At 46.9% G+C, this 13,950-nt stretch overlaps 1 protein-coding gene across 9 annotated transcripts in view; it reads right to left on the bottom strand.

The window, feature by feature from the left end:
• The window catches only part of CSK (C-terminal Src kinase), a 914,950-nt gene that overhangs the window by 747,165 nt on the left and 153,835 nt on the right, over window positions 1–13,950 (bottom strand). Inside the window, exon 1 of one of the 9 annotated variants that reach the window (XM_069624497.1) lies at window positions 13,082–13,102. The exons of the other annotated variants lie outside the window; for them this stretch is intronic. The gene's annotated coding sequence lies outside the window, so the exon portion shown is untranslated. Of the gene's footprint in view, window positions 1–13,081; window positions 13,103–13,950 lie in introns of those variants that run through there. 9 annotated transcript variants of the gene reach the window in all.

Here is a 13,950-nt window from a genome sequence, read left to right as displayed (position 1 = left end):
ATGCTCTTACCATGTTGACAACAACGGGGAAAAAGAACTTGTGGCCGGCGTAGGGAATGCATGGGTGAATGAGTCCCCAGAACCCTCCGCTGGGTACAAGATTGGTCCCCGAAGTAGTCAGGTGGCAGAGTTGATGGCTGTGCATCAAGCCATCCTCACTGCTGTCCAACATCAACTCCACGAACTGGTCATAATCACAGATTCGGATTATGTACAGAACGGGTTTGTGGAGCACCTGGTTAATTGGAAAACCAGAGGCATGTTATGTGCTAATAACAAACCCTTGAAACATGGGAAGTTAATCCAAAATATTGATGATCTGGTCACCTCGAATGGGATGACCGTCTATTGGAAGAAGATCAAGGGTCATTCCAAAGTAGAGGGACCAGACAAAACTGGAAATTACTTAGCTGATCAGCTGGGTAAAACCGGGGCCATCCAAGGGAATCCAATAGAGATTGAGTCCCTGTTGGGGGAAATCCACGTCACTGCTATCACTAGGTCCCAGACAAATGCTCACAATGATCTTTCAACTGCACAATGGAGTAAGGAGACCCCAGATGCTGATTTGATTACGGCTCAGAAGGGGGATCCAATAATTGGTAAGTTTTACCAACACATTGAGGACCCTGAGAACTTCCCCCTGACGGATACCGATTACATTGGGAAAGAGGACCTTAGAGTGTTGATGTAATGTCCAAAAATGTTCCGAATCCAAGACGGTTTGTTGGTAAGGAAATCCCAAGCTGGCCATGATCAGTGGGTGGTTCCCATCTCATTCCGAAGCCTGATGTTAAGTCACGCCCATGATGCGGCCACAGCCGGTCATAGGGGGTTTCATACAACACTTGAGATCTTAAGAGAGGTTGCATACTTGTAAGGGGTGTCTTGTGTGGGCAAAATTTCAACCAACATCCCTCACACACTGTGCGCCTCTCCAAAAGAGGGGGATGACACTGCCATGGTTGGATTTGCAAGTCGACTACATAGGGCCCGTGATTCGCTCCTCTAGGGGGAATAAGTACACGTTGACGGTGACATGCTTATTTACTAAATGGGTGGAATGTCTCCCGGCCCCAAACTGCAAGGCAGAAACAGCAGCTGCCCTGATGATCAGACGGTTTTGGTCTACCCCAAAGGATTGAGTCAGACAGAGGTAGCCATTTCACTAGCGAAGTAATGACAAAGATGTGGGAGATACTGGGGGTTGAAAGGAAGCTACACATTGCTTACCGACCAGCTTCTTCGAGGGCAGTAGAACGTTACAACAAAAGCATTGTGAGCATCTTAAAAAAGTTTGAGGCAGATTCTGGGCCAAGTTGGGATATTCGATTACCTCTTGTCCTAATGGCCATCAGATCTACCCCTTCATCTGCAACTAAAATGTCACCGATTGAGCTGATGACTGGACGCAGGATGGTGCTCCCCCAGCATTTGCTTTACAGGACCCAAGAGCAGACATTAATCAATGCCTCCACAACTCATGAGTATGTTGAAAATTTAAGGAAACACCTTCAACATGCTTTTGCCTATGCTCAGCGAAACCTAGAAAGATCAGCCGACAGCATGTAGACTCACTATGATTTGAAGACTACTAGGAAAGAATATAGTGTAGGGGACCGGGTTTATCTATACAATTTCCAAAGGAACCAGGCCAAACAGCGGAAATTTCTGCCTACATGGAAGGGACCTTTTGAAATTGTAGACAAGATCTCACCAGTCGCCTACAAGATCCGCATCCCCAAAGGCAGTTTGGCAGAAGGGGAAGACAAGTGGGTCCATATAAATCAGCTAAAGTGTTGCCATCCCAGGCACACTCTGCAGCAACTGGAGGACTCCTCTGCAATCCCAGAGGGGGCCGCTCCAGATTAATACATTTCCAACTCTAAAATATTCCACATATAGCCTATAAAATTCTATGATTCTTGAATGCAAATGTCTCCCGATGTATAAAATGTATATACTCGCCCCACCATTAATAGTGGGGGGGAAATGTCTACGAATATGTTTCTGCCGCTTTGCTTCGTCATCCTAGGAGAGATAAACCACGGAGACTGACCAAGGAGGACGACCCGGGGACCGCGAGCAAAGATACGAGGGGCCCGAGGTACCGCCCGAAACACCCATCAGGACCGGCGAGGAGAACCGACCGATCCACCCTGATGGAGGAAAAGATGCTGAACTGTGCCATCTGCGGAATCGGAAGAAGATGATGCGGACATCCCAGCGCGTGGGTCAAAACATCCTTTGCACTCGACTCGAAATCAAAGTGCAGTCGGGCGGGGGGGGGGGGGGGTTTGTCAACAATTGCACCAGAATCCAGGAAAACCGCGCAGTTTTTGCACACACCAAAATGGTCGCCTGACCCGCCACCCACCAGTGCGAATGTGATGGACCAGAAGCGCCATGAGTGAAACGTGGTGCCAAAGGAAAAACAGCAGTGCCTGTTAGCTCAAAAAGCGCTTTGAAATCACCTTTGTTTCTCTGAATGCAAGCTCAAAATGCCCATTTCAAACATTGCAAGATATTCAAAAATCTTACTGAACACCAGCAGACGTCTGGTAGAATGAAGTCTTGTGTGCATACCAAATCTGGAAAGATGAAGAGCCTAAAATAATATTCATAACAAAATTGGCTGAGCTGTGGATGTCAGGAGCCTAAGTGAAATGGGATTTAAAGTCACTAAAATCGAAATGTTTAAAATAAATGAGTGACCTACTTTCGAGTGTCACATAGGTTGCAACTGTTTAAATGTCATAGTTTTGAACTTAGAATCAGCGTTCTAGCTGCATGTGTCAAAATTGTAAGTTTGATTTGAATGAAGAAAAATGGGAACAAAAGTGACCTTTGGCTGAAGCCTGGCTTAAAGGGACTGAATTCTGCCCGGCAACTACTCCCCGACAGGAGTTGAAACTTGCCCAGCAACTGTATTCACAGGCATGGCCTGCCTTCTGCTACCCCACCAAAAGGAGATCACACCTCTGATTGAATCAGGGGAGGGGTACCTGGGACTGCAGGGAAACAGAACAATGAACTTCCCTTTGCTCCAAGCAATTGCTAAATCAGGGGGTCGTAAATGGCTTCCTCTTGGAAGGAAATGGGAGGGGCACTACCTCTGTGAGCCAGCTGAGCTTGGAGGAAGTGGACAAACCAGAAATTCCCCCGTGTGCTTTGGGAAACCACACCCCTCTGGGCCAGAGCATAAATTTGAAAAGATGGATAATTCATAGTACAAAATTGTCAAAATTATATCAATAATATCATTATTCCTGTGATTTTTCTGTGCGCATTTTAAGAGTTGTTAGGACTCTGTGGTATGTTCTGTGGGGTAGTAGCGGAAAACAGGGTATTACTCCAAATGTCTGTATGTTACAAATCTGACACTTCATCATCTGACGCCCATATTCCTTGCGCACATTTGTGTAAATTCTGGAAAAGTTTAGAGGTTGTGTTCTGGATGAAAAGGGCAGAATTCTGTCAGAAGTGAACACAACATCTTACAAAGACAGGGATCGGATGGTTTGGCGCTACAGAAAATATGTTAACTGGACATATAATATCAGAAAAATTGTACATAGATAAATATGCATTGGAATCAAAAATAGATTTGTGTGCAAAGTGACAAGAGGAGTTTTCTTTCTGTATGCCATAAAAATGATGCCTGATGACACAGGATGACTCACAATTCAGTTCCCCAGTTAGGCGACAGAGAATCCTCTAGCCTATCAGGATCCTCAGAGAGTTGGGCATAGAAAGTTAGCCTTCCCACCCATTTTCAAAAGACATAGAAAGAGCCACTGAGGCCCAGGTAGGGACTGCTCTTTCCACTTTCTTGCGAAGCACTTTGCCGGACCAGACAATATCCAGAAGGACCATATCCAGAACTTAGACTCCAGATTCCAGAACTTTGAAGCAGAAGGCCTACTGCAAGCTAAAGTATTCTCAGCTGGCCTTACAATTTTGCAAACTGATTTACCCCAGACTTCCAAGGGGCACATCAGAATAAAACAGCCGGGCTGTGCTGTTTGATTCTAGCCAAGAACCTTTGCCAGAACCAGACCCAGAAAGCAGAGCTATATCCAGAACCTGTCAGACCCAGACCAGACCGCTGTGCAGTGCCAGAACCAGAGATCCAGACCAGCAGAGCAGTGCACCTCGTATGTGTCAGAAGACAATTTGATGTTGCGAATGTGTAAAACGGCTATAAATGTATAATAGTTAAATGGTCTGGTAAGTGTGACCGGATAAAACTTTTTGAAGACAACGTTGATACAGTGAAGTGAGTGGGTACCTTTTGATTTCCGGGTTGATATTGTCAAAATAAATGATGGGTTGCTCTTGTATGTGCCCCCCAAAGAGAACAGAGTAGAAACTGTGTACAGTCAGTTTTGTATTGTGCAGTCAAGGGAGGGGAGAGCCCAAACGAGCCCAACATTGAAAGTGAAGTAGAATACGAAAAATAATATTGATACTACATTTACATTGTAGTTGCAGACACACAGAGACACACAAGCACTAGGAGGGCACAGAGATGGGGGCTGAAACACCCTTATCACATATTTGTAAGAATCTCCCAGGGTATGCGGAACGGATTAAGAAATATCACGACCAATGGATAACTGAGCTGAAGGGAGAGGGGTTACCACAGTTATGGCCAGAGGGAGGGTCATTTGATAAAAGTGTTCTGGATATGGTGACCACATGCATTTATTTGAAGTACAAAGGAAAGCAGTTGCAAAATAGGAGGGAAATATTAGATCTTTGGAGGTTATTTGAAGAGATACCACCGCCCAAAACACCAGCATTAAATCCTGATCTCCCATCCACCACAGACAATCCACTAATGATACAGAAAGATGTCAAAGAATTGTCAAGTGTAGCGCCGCCAGTAGAGGTAATAAGTTTGTACCCGATATTAAAAAAACCTGTACCCGCAGAAGGATACAGTGACCCGACGTATGTGCCTCCCCCGACAACTACTACACCCCACCGGCCCACTGCACCCCCACCATATGGAAGTACGCGAGAGCGAGGCCAGGCGAGTACACAAAGGGTGGACATAGAGAAACTCACAGACGATTTACAGTCAAGACTGTCAATAGCAAAAGATGAGCTCTCGAGGATAAAGGACATGTGTGGACAAAAAGCACTTAATGCGACTAGATCAGGGCGCAAGTCTAGAGCGCCAGGTGAGAATAGAAAACCTGAAGAGGGGTGGAAGAAAGGTGAGATACTGTTCAGAATTGAAGAAGAACCGACACGAATAATTGAAATAGAGACACGCGAGGGAGATACGGACAGTGATGAAAGGCCTATGGGGGACAGAGAGGAATTACTGTGTGACATAAGGGACGAGTTAGAAGAAAGTGACCGGTTGAGCATGGCAATGGGAGGGGGAAGCGAAGGGGGGATGGTACATGTTCAATGAGAACCCTGGATGATGAGTGGACGGGGCGATTAAGGAACAGAGTGGGGAAAATGGCATCACTGGGAACATCAGCAGCCAAAACGGGTCCGGATGCAACGACGAAAGGAAGGCTACAGCTCCCGTTGATACACAGGGGAGGAGGGAGGCCTAACTATATCCCAAGGGGCACAGATGGATAAAGCCAATTTATTAAAGCTATTGCCCCCGTTATCAGGAGGGGCAAGTAAGTGGATATACACCTTTGAGAAACATACTGCTGGGGTACCCCTAGCTATAGGAGATGTGAAAAGTCTGCTCGTATCAGCAGTGGGCGATCAGGCTGAAAGAGTATGGGTTAAAGCCGGTTTCCCGGGAGTAACGTTAGACTGTGACCGCCATGATGGGGCCTCCTTTAACACAGTGCGTGCTAGGGTGTGGGATGCCTTACGCGAAACATTCCCAGACACACCGGACTTACAGTCAGTGATGCAGTGTACAATGAATGACGGGGAGGAGGCTATGGATTACATTTTTCGGGTCCAAGAGATGTGGAGAGCAGAAACGGGCACGCCCTGGTATCAATCGACATCTTTATTTTACTTCATTATAAAAAGAGGTCTCCCAAAGGAAGTGCAGAAGGCGCTCGACAAGATAGCAGGTATTGAAGCAAAGGGATGGCCAGAGATTCAGAGTATAATAGTACACCATTGTAAACGAATCAAGGAGAGGGAGAAGGAGGTGGCGCAGAAAAGATTGGCAGACGAGGCGAAGTTAGTACAGACAAAGTTGGTGAAGGTTGCAGCAGCAGTAGCCGCGCTCCCACACAGCAGGGAGGGAGATGATGAAGAGGAGGGGCTGATAGCAATACAAGGAAGGGTGGCAACTAATTGGGTGGGAGCAGGACAGCGGCAGTGGAACGAGCAGGAGCAAGGCGGAGGTCCGCAGTGGCAAGAGTGGACCCCTCGAGGGGGACGAGGTGGGTACAGGGGCCGAAGAGGAGGTGGATCAGGGTACGGGGGAATGGGAGGAAATGGATGGAAGGGACCTAGAGGTGCACAAGGAAGTTGCTGGAACTGCGGGCGATGGGGGCATTACTCTAGGGAGTGCAGCGCCAGACCCAACAACGGGTTCCAAGAGGTAGAACAATATGGCCATCCCCAACCGGGAAGCCCATATGGTCTCCCAATGGGACAACAGCAACTAAGAAACCCAGGCCAGGGTAATGCTGGCCAGCAACAGGGACCCCAGTACAGAACACAGAACCACCCACAAAACAATGGCCGTATGCAATAACGCCAGGTAACCCTTTCGCGACAACAGCAAACGGGGCCCCCGCACCAGTACCTTACAACGGCATGTCAGTGGTTTCAGGAAGTGTCTTTAATGAGGGGGGGCGATGAGACACCCCGCATAGGACAGCCCACAGAGAACACTTGCGTGTCCAGTTCTATCCACCACCTACAATGCAGCAGAGGAACCATTGGTAGGGGCGCAGATAGGAGACAAGCAGTTCATATTTATGGTTGATTCGGGAGCGGAGAAATCATGTATCAGAGAGGGCCGGTTCCCGTAATCTAACCGGAAGTTAGAGATGCAGGGGTTCTCTGGGGCTGTAATTGAAGTTCCTTATACAGAAGCTTTGGATGTAACAGTGGGGGGTAAGACTGTGAAGGCACCCTTACTGTATTACGAACACTCACCAATACATTTATTAGGGAGGGACCTCCTGAGTAAACTTAACATGACCATATCATTTACCGAGAGAGGAATAGTGTGTTCTACACCCGGGATATGCCCCTTGCGTGCAATGTTGGTAGTGCAAGCCTACACAACCACACAGGAAATACGAGGGCTGCCACAAAATGAGGAAATGTTTATTGAAGGGCTAAAGACTTTGGCCCTCATAATTCCCGAGCTAAGAAGCATGGACTGGAGGATTCCAGCGGAGTTCCTCTTCCGCCCCATAGTGTGTCCCAACGCAGCACCAGGATCAGTGGTATCATTAGACTTGCACGCTGTACAGGTATCAGCGAAAAGGATCGCTGTGATTGGAGAGGACAGGGAAGGATGTGAGTGGCGCACAGTGCTGTGTACAAACGCCAACATCGCCCTGCGAGAGGTAACAGATGAGGATCTCTTTTCAGACACAGAAGGGGATGGCGAGATAGTAATGGAAATAGCGATGCCCTGTGACATTTTAATCCAAGCCAGGGAGACCCCCGTCCAATTGATGACAGTGGTAGGAGCACCACCGTCATTTTTTGATGACGACATGAGGCTCGTACCAAACAATTTATGGACAACAGGCCCCCATGATGTAGGGCTGTTGCACGGAGTACAACCTGTGGTAAGAAAACTAAAGCAAGGAGCAATTTTACCCCGAGTTAAACAGTATCCATTGTCCCGTGAAGCTGAAGAAGGGATAAAAGAAACAATAAATGCACTACTAGCACAAGGGATAATAGTGCCTTCAAACTCCCCATGTAACACATGTATTTACCCAATCAAAAAAGCGAAAGGAGGGTCTTGGAGGATGATACAGGATTTACGCCCCCTAAATGATGTAATTCAGAAGGAGTTCCCTCTAGTCCCGAACCCTGCATCAATACTATGCAGCATCCCGAAAGTGGCATCACATTTCACAGTAGTAGACTTGAAAAACGCATTTTTCTCAATACCCCTGGCTGAAGAGAGTAGATACCTTACAGCCTTCACACTGGGGGGTAAAAGATATGAACACTGCAGACTACCACAGGGATACTGTGAGAGCCCGAGCATATTCAACCGCATATTGCATGAAGACTTGGGAAACCCATCAGTTGAGAGTACGATTATTCAGTATGTAGACGATTTATTAGTGTGTGCACAAGACGAAGCAACATGTAGAAAAGATTCAACAACGCTCCTGACTTTACTGGCCAACAAGGGATACAAGGTAGACAAGGAGAAGCTACAGTACTGCCTGACTGAGGTCTTATACCTGGGACAGCTCATATCAAAAGATGGAAAAAGAATAATTCCCGACAGGGTAAAAGCAATAAGATCAGTAGGAGACCCCACAACAGTGAAAGATATGCAGAAATTCTTGGGGATGTGCAACTATTGCCGAGCATGGATATTAGATTATGCAGCATACACGAGGCCCCTCCTACAAGCACTCAAGGAAGCACAACAGGAGAATGAAAAAATACAATGGTCAGAAGAAATGAGCGAATCATTTCAATAATTGAAAGAGCTAATTTCAAGCGCTCCAGTACTAGCAAACCCCGATTATGGATGCGAATTTTACCTATTCTCACACTGCAAGGAAACACTCATGACAGCAGTACTGACACAAAAAACGTCCTTAGGACACAAGCCATTGGCTTACTATAGTGGTACTTTAGATGCCGTGATGCAGGGCCATTTCGCGTGCGAGCAATCACTCGCTGCAGCCGCGTTCGCGATTGAGAAAAGTGCCACAATAGTAATGGGTTGCCCTGTGACATTGTTTGTGGAACATTCATTATTTGCAATACTTGAGAGATCAAAAAGCACACTGACCACACAGCGGGCGACAGCCTACGAGATTATATTGTCCAGCGCCAACATCCATATAGTGAGATGCAAGACAGTGAACCCCGCCACATTCATTACAGAAGCGTGCACACTAGAGGACATGCAGAACCACGATTGCGCAACCTACACAGGAGAGAGAGGGGAGGACACAGTAGTGTGTGAGAACGCTCTAAGCGAGGGGGAAGTGTACTTTGTGGATGGGTCTGCATCAATTGACGTGGACACGGGAGAAAAACACGTTGGCATGGCAGTGGTGAGGTTAGAAGACGGTGAGTATGAAACACTAGTACAATACCGCCTCCCATCACATTACTCCGCACAGGCAGCAGAACTGATTGCGCTCATAGAAGCACTACATGCAGTAAAGGGTTGTGCAGTGACAATATACACGGACTCAGCTTACATGACGACAGTACATGGAGGTCTAGCAAGATGGGGGCGTAGGGGATTTAGACGGGCAGACGGAACACCAGTACAGCATGCAGAATTGTTGAAAGAGTTAATTGAGGCCCTACAAAGCCCTACTGCAGTAGCAATAGTAAAGTGCCAAGCACATACATCCAACACAGATGTTGTGTCTTTGGGGAACGCGGCAGAGGACGCTGCCGCCAAGGAGGCTTCCTATTTTCAGAAATATGACACAGGTGAGTACATACTTAAGCACAAGAGAAACGAAGAGCCCCCAGAAGGATACAACATGATGCCCATATCACAAATACTAGAATTGCAGGAAGGAGCTAGTGCAGAGGAAAAATTGATGTGGACAAAACGGGGGTGCAGCAAGTCGGGAACAGACCTGCTGTGGCGGCAAAATAACTCAGGGAAAGTGGTAATGCCAATACAGTTACTAGAAGTCGCATTTCAACAGCTACACTTCCCTGCACATAACACCAAACAGCACATCGCAGCAGAAATACAGGAAGAATGGTTCGTGCCCTGTCTCCAGGAGCATGTGTCTCGATTGGCAATGGAATGTACAACATGCCAAATATACAATTCAGGAATGACATTACGTACTCTCCGGGGAACAATTCCTAAACCCATTGGCCCATTCAGAGAACTGCATATAGATTACGCAGACATGGGGGAAAGGTGTAATGGCGCGCGGTACATGATCGTGGTTGTGTGCCCATTTTCAAGGTGGGTGGAAGCAGGACCCTGTGCGCGACCTGATGCCAAAAGCGCCGCCAAGTTCCTAGTAAGGGAAGTGTTCCCGCGCTGGGGAATTTGTGACGTGATTCGCTCAGACAACGGCAATCATTTTGTGAATGAGCTTTTCAAGGAAGTTACTACATTATTGGGAATAAAACATAAATTGTGTTCGATTTATCATCCTCAAAGTAATGGCGTAGTGGAAAAGATGAACGGACTGTTAAAGGGCAGGTTATCAAAACTATGCTTTTCATTGAAGAAGAATTGGATTTACTGTCTACCCCTTGCGCGATTTGAATTGAGAAATCAGCCAAGCAAAGACCACCATTTGTCCCCGCACGAGATCGTGACTGGGAGATGAATGAACACAGCACACTCTCCACTGCGCGAACACTCAGATGCTCACAGAAGCGCCGCAATATTGGGAGATGAGTTCACAGACTATTTAAGTTCACAGACTATTTAAGGAAATTGACAAGGGCAGCTCGCGTGATATCAAAGCAACTCTCCCCACCCTTCACTAGAGAAGAGGGAAACTTAACAGGATCTGTCACGGAGCCAGAGCAACAGCCACAGCTGATGCCAGGCGACTCAATTTATGTCAGAAGCTTTGTGCGTCGGTGGAATGCACCACGATTTCATGGCCCATACGAGGTAATATTTTGCACGCCCACGGCAGTGAAGGTGAAGGGCTTGAGGTACTGGGTGCACTTGACCGATGTACGAAAGGCATATAGCAATGTACAAGAGGAGGTAGATGAGGAGGCACAGACAACAGCAAACGATGCAACTGAGCAGAATGTCTGAATATGAACTTGTGTGTGTGTGTTGGTACTGGACTTGAATGGGAGAATAACTGATAAGGATACTTAAAAAAAAAAAAAAAAAAAGAAATGTGTGTTCTCTCTTTTATCTTGTTGAGTTGTATATAATTAATGGAATTACCTAATTATGGCCTGTATACACCCTTGTCTGTGAATACCCCTCCCCGCATCCCCACCCGCTTCCATTCCCCGTCAAATATATATTGGCACTGATGGTGCTAGCAAAATGTTTACATGCATGCACTTAATGCACTTTTATATCTCAAACAGGAGCTTCCATGGCATCTAACGGGCAGCCTGCAACGGATAGAATTAGTAGAATGAGAGAATTAGTACATGAGAGATGCAGATATTCGTATGTGTGTGGATTATCTGTATGCACCACATTGTTTTTTTATGCTAATGTTTGGCCTGGTTACATATTGGTTTGTAGCGTTCATCTCTATCGAGATGAACGAGGGGGGAGGGATTAACAGCACTACTGGGCCCAATACAACTACAAGGGTCAATACAAGGGAAGGTGATTTTTTGATATGGGACGAAACTAAACTTGTATGGGGGTATCATACCACACCATCCAGTGCTGTCATCTTACAAAGAAAAAAGCCAAAAGGTGGAATGCAGAACAACACAGTGTCTCCACCAGGGGTATCTAATTACAATGCCCACAGTTTAAATGACCGAAACCCGTCTGCCATATCATGGTTGTATAACACCCCCACCAGCCAGCCTGCCCCCATACTAAAAAACAACCTGCCAGATAACGTCAGGAAGGAAGAGGAAAAGCTACTAGCAATACACGAAATATTATATGATGCATGGGCCAAGGGGGGCGGGAATGAGAAAGGGGGGTCTAGTTTGTCCCTTGCCCAGGGAGTTGGGAAGTACATGAGGAAGAAAAACAACAGACGGAAGAGGGAAGCAGGGAGGAGGCAGTATGATGAGTACTATGGGCTAGGTCTAGATAAGATGGAAGACCCACGACACCCCCACCAAACAAATAAGTGGTATGCAGATATGAGTGCCACAGCTAAACAAACAACAAACGAGAGCTGTTATGTCTGCTCCCTCATCCCTCACGCATCAGGTACACCCAAAGTATTGTTACCCAAAGAGTTGCCAATTATAGATGCCCAATGTCTCCTTCATCTCACGTTATGCAGGATTAAGAACACCTTCCAGGCACATGAAGTGACTTTTCAAATGCTGCAGAACGAGAAAACGTGCTACCCAAAAACGGCAGGGGTGGTATGTCTGAAAGAACCATTTTTTGTAATTGAAGGGACACTTTTTTCTGATAACAAGCGGAAGGATGAAGAAGTAGTGTGCAAAGCGGAAGCACTGAGAGGTGTGGCACCGGAGAAATTGCAGTGGATAGAAGAAACATGTACACCAGTATGGAAAGAACACATTTCAAAACTAACTTGAGTAACCGCCATCGAAAAACCTTTCAAACTACAGAGCGAAATGGACTATGAACTGTGTTTTAAAGGAGAAGGGAGGACCTCCATGGGAACAAACAAGAGCTGTAACAAGACCCTCACCATCCCAGATCTAAGAAAAGGGACTGCGGCCCTTATGGACACGTACTGGGTATGCGGCAACCAGGCATACCTACACCTCCCCCCGTCATGGAGTGGCAGCTGCTCAATGGCCACTCTGCATTCAGCCCTAATGGTGATACCAGAAAGCCACATCGATGGGAGCAAAAGGACACAGGAACGCATGCAACAGAGTGTGGCTCAACCAACTGCAGAGTCACAAATGTATGTCCTGTCTTCCGGAAGCAAGGGAGAGGTGCTGACCCGTAACAGACGAGCATCAAATTACATATCAAAGGCATCATCAGAACTATTGGCTCAGATCCCAGACAAATATCGATTATTCAGCTCAGCAGAAACATTTTTTGCCTCGCTCGTCTCAAGTGTCCAAGCAAGGGCAAACGCAAAACGGCTCCAGATAACCCGCTGGGAATTGATTCAGCTGGCAAACGACACTGAAGAAGGGTTCAACATAATAAAGGTGGAACTAAGAGCTTTACGACTGATGACCATGCAAAACAGGTATGTCCTGGACCTGTTGACGGCGATGGACGGCGGTGTTTGCCGAAAAATAGGAAGTGCCTGCTGCACTTTCGTACCTTCTGAAGACGCAGAGAACGGCTCCCTGTCCCATGTGATCGAAGCAGTCCACAACCTAGGAGAAAAAATGAAAATGGAAGGTGAGCAGAAGACAGTACATGGTTCGATAACATCTTCTCCTGGGTCCCCTCATGGCTTGGAATAACTGACATTTTTGATGCCAGCTGTGGTGTTCCTCCTTTTAATTTTTTGCCTGTGCCAGGTGGGTCTTCGAGTTTGTGCTAACGCAGTACCAAATGGTGCAATGATGATGGTGACAGTGGGCAACTCACACGGTACAATAAAAACGATGCAAGAAGCACAAGTACAAACAGGGATAGATAACACACCCAGGTACCAACTGGTGCCTATGTACCACGATAAGGATATTGTAGATAAGTTGTGGCACACCACCATCAAAGAGCCCCGTATACTAGAATGGTACGAGGAAGTTTGGGTAGATTTGGAAGGAGACGGTGGATGTATATATCTAACGTGTACTCCAGATGAATACGCCAGGAGAGGTGAGAGCTTAAGGGGGGTGTGCAGAGCATGGATGCCCATCAAAGGAACTCCTGCATGGGATGAGGCAGTGATGGACGAAGCAGAATGTAGGAGGATAGAAGATTTAAAGAATTCGTTACTTAAGTAACGAAAGGGGGGAAATGTAGGGGAGGACTGGTCCAGGAGACCCCCCTCGCCTGCGTTTTCTCCCCAGGTGAGGGCTATGGCTCATTGGGCGTCCCCTCATGCCACCCGGGCCCAGGTGGTGGAGGGTTCACCCGCTGGAGACATTGCCCACACGTATTGATTGCCCACATCTATTAAAATTTAGCTAGGCCCAGAAACCATTTTGTCTGGTAAAGATGGTGTGAGCTCAGCGCACTGT

This window comes from Ambystoma mexicanum, chromosome 11 (genome assembly GCF_040938575.1).
Source record: "Ambystoma mexicanum isolate Mex_15411 chromosome 11, UKY_AmexF1_1, whole genome shotgun sequence".
In the NCBI taxonomy this organism is placed as follows: domain Eukaryota; kingdom Metazoa; phylum Chordata; class Amphibia; order Caudata; family Ambystomatidae; genus Ambystoma; species Ambystoma mexicanum.
This window is presented reverse-complemented; position numbering and strand designations above follow the sequence as displayed.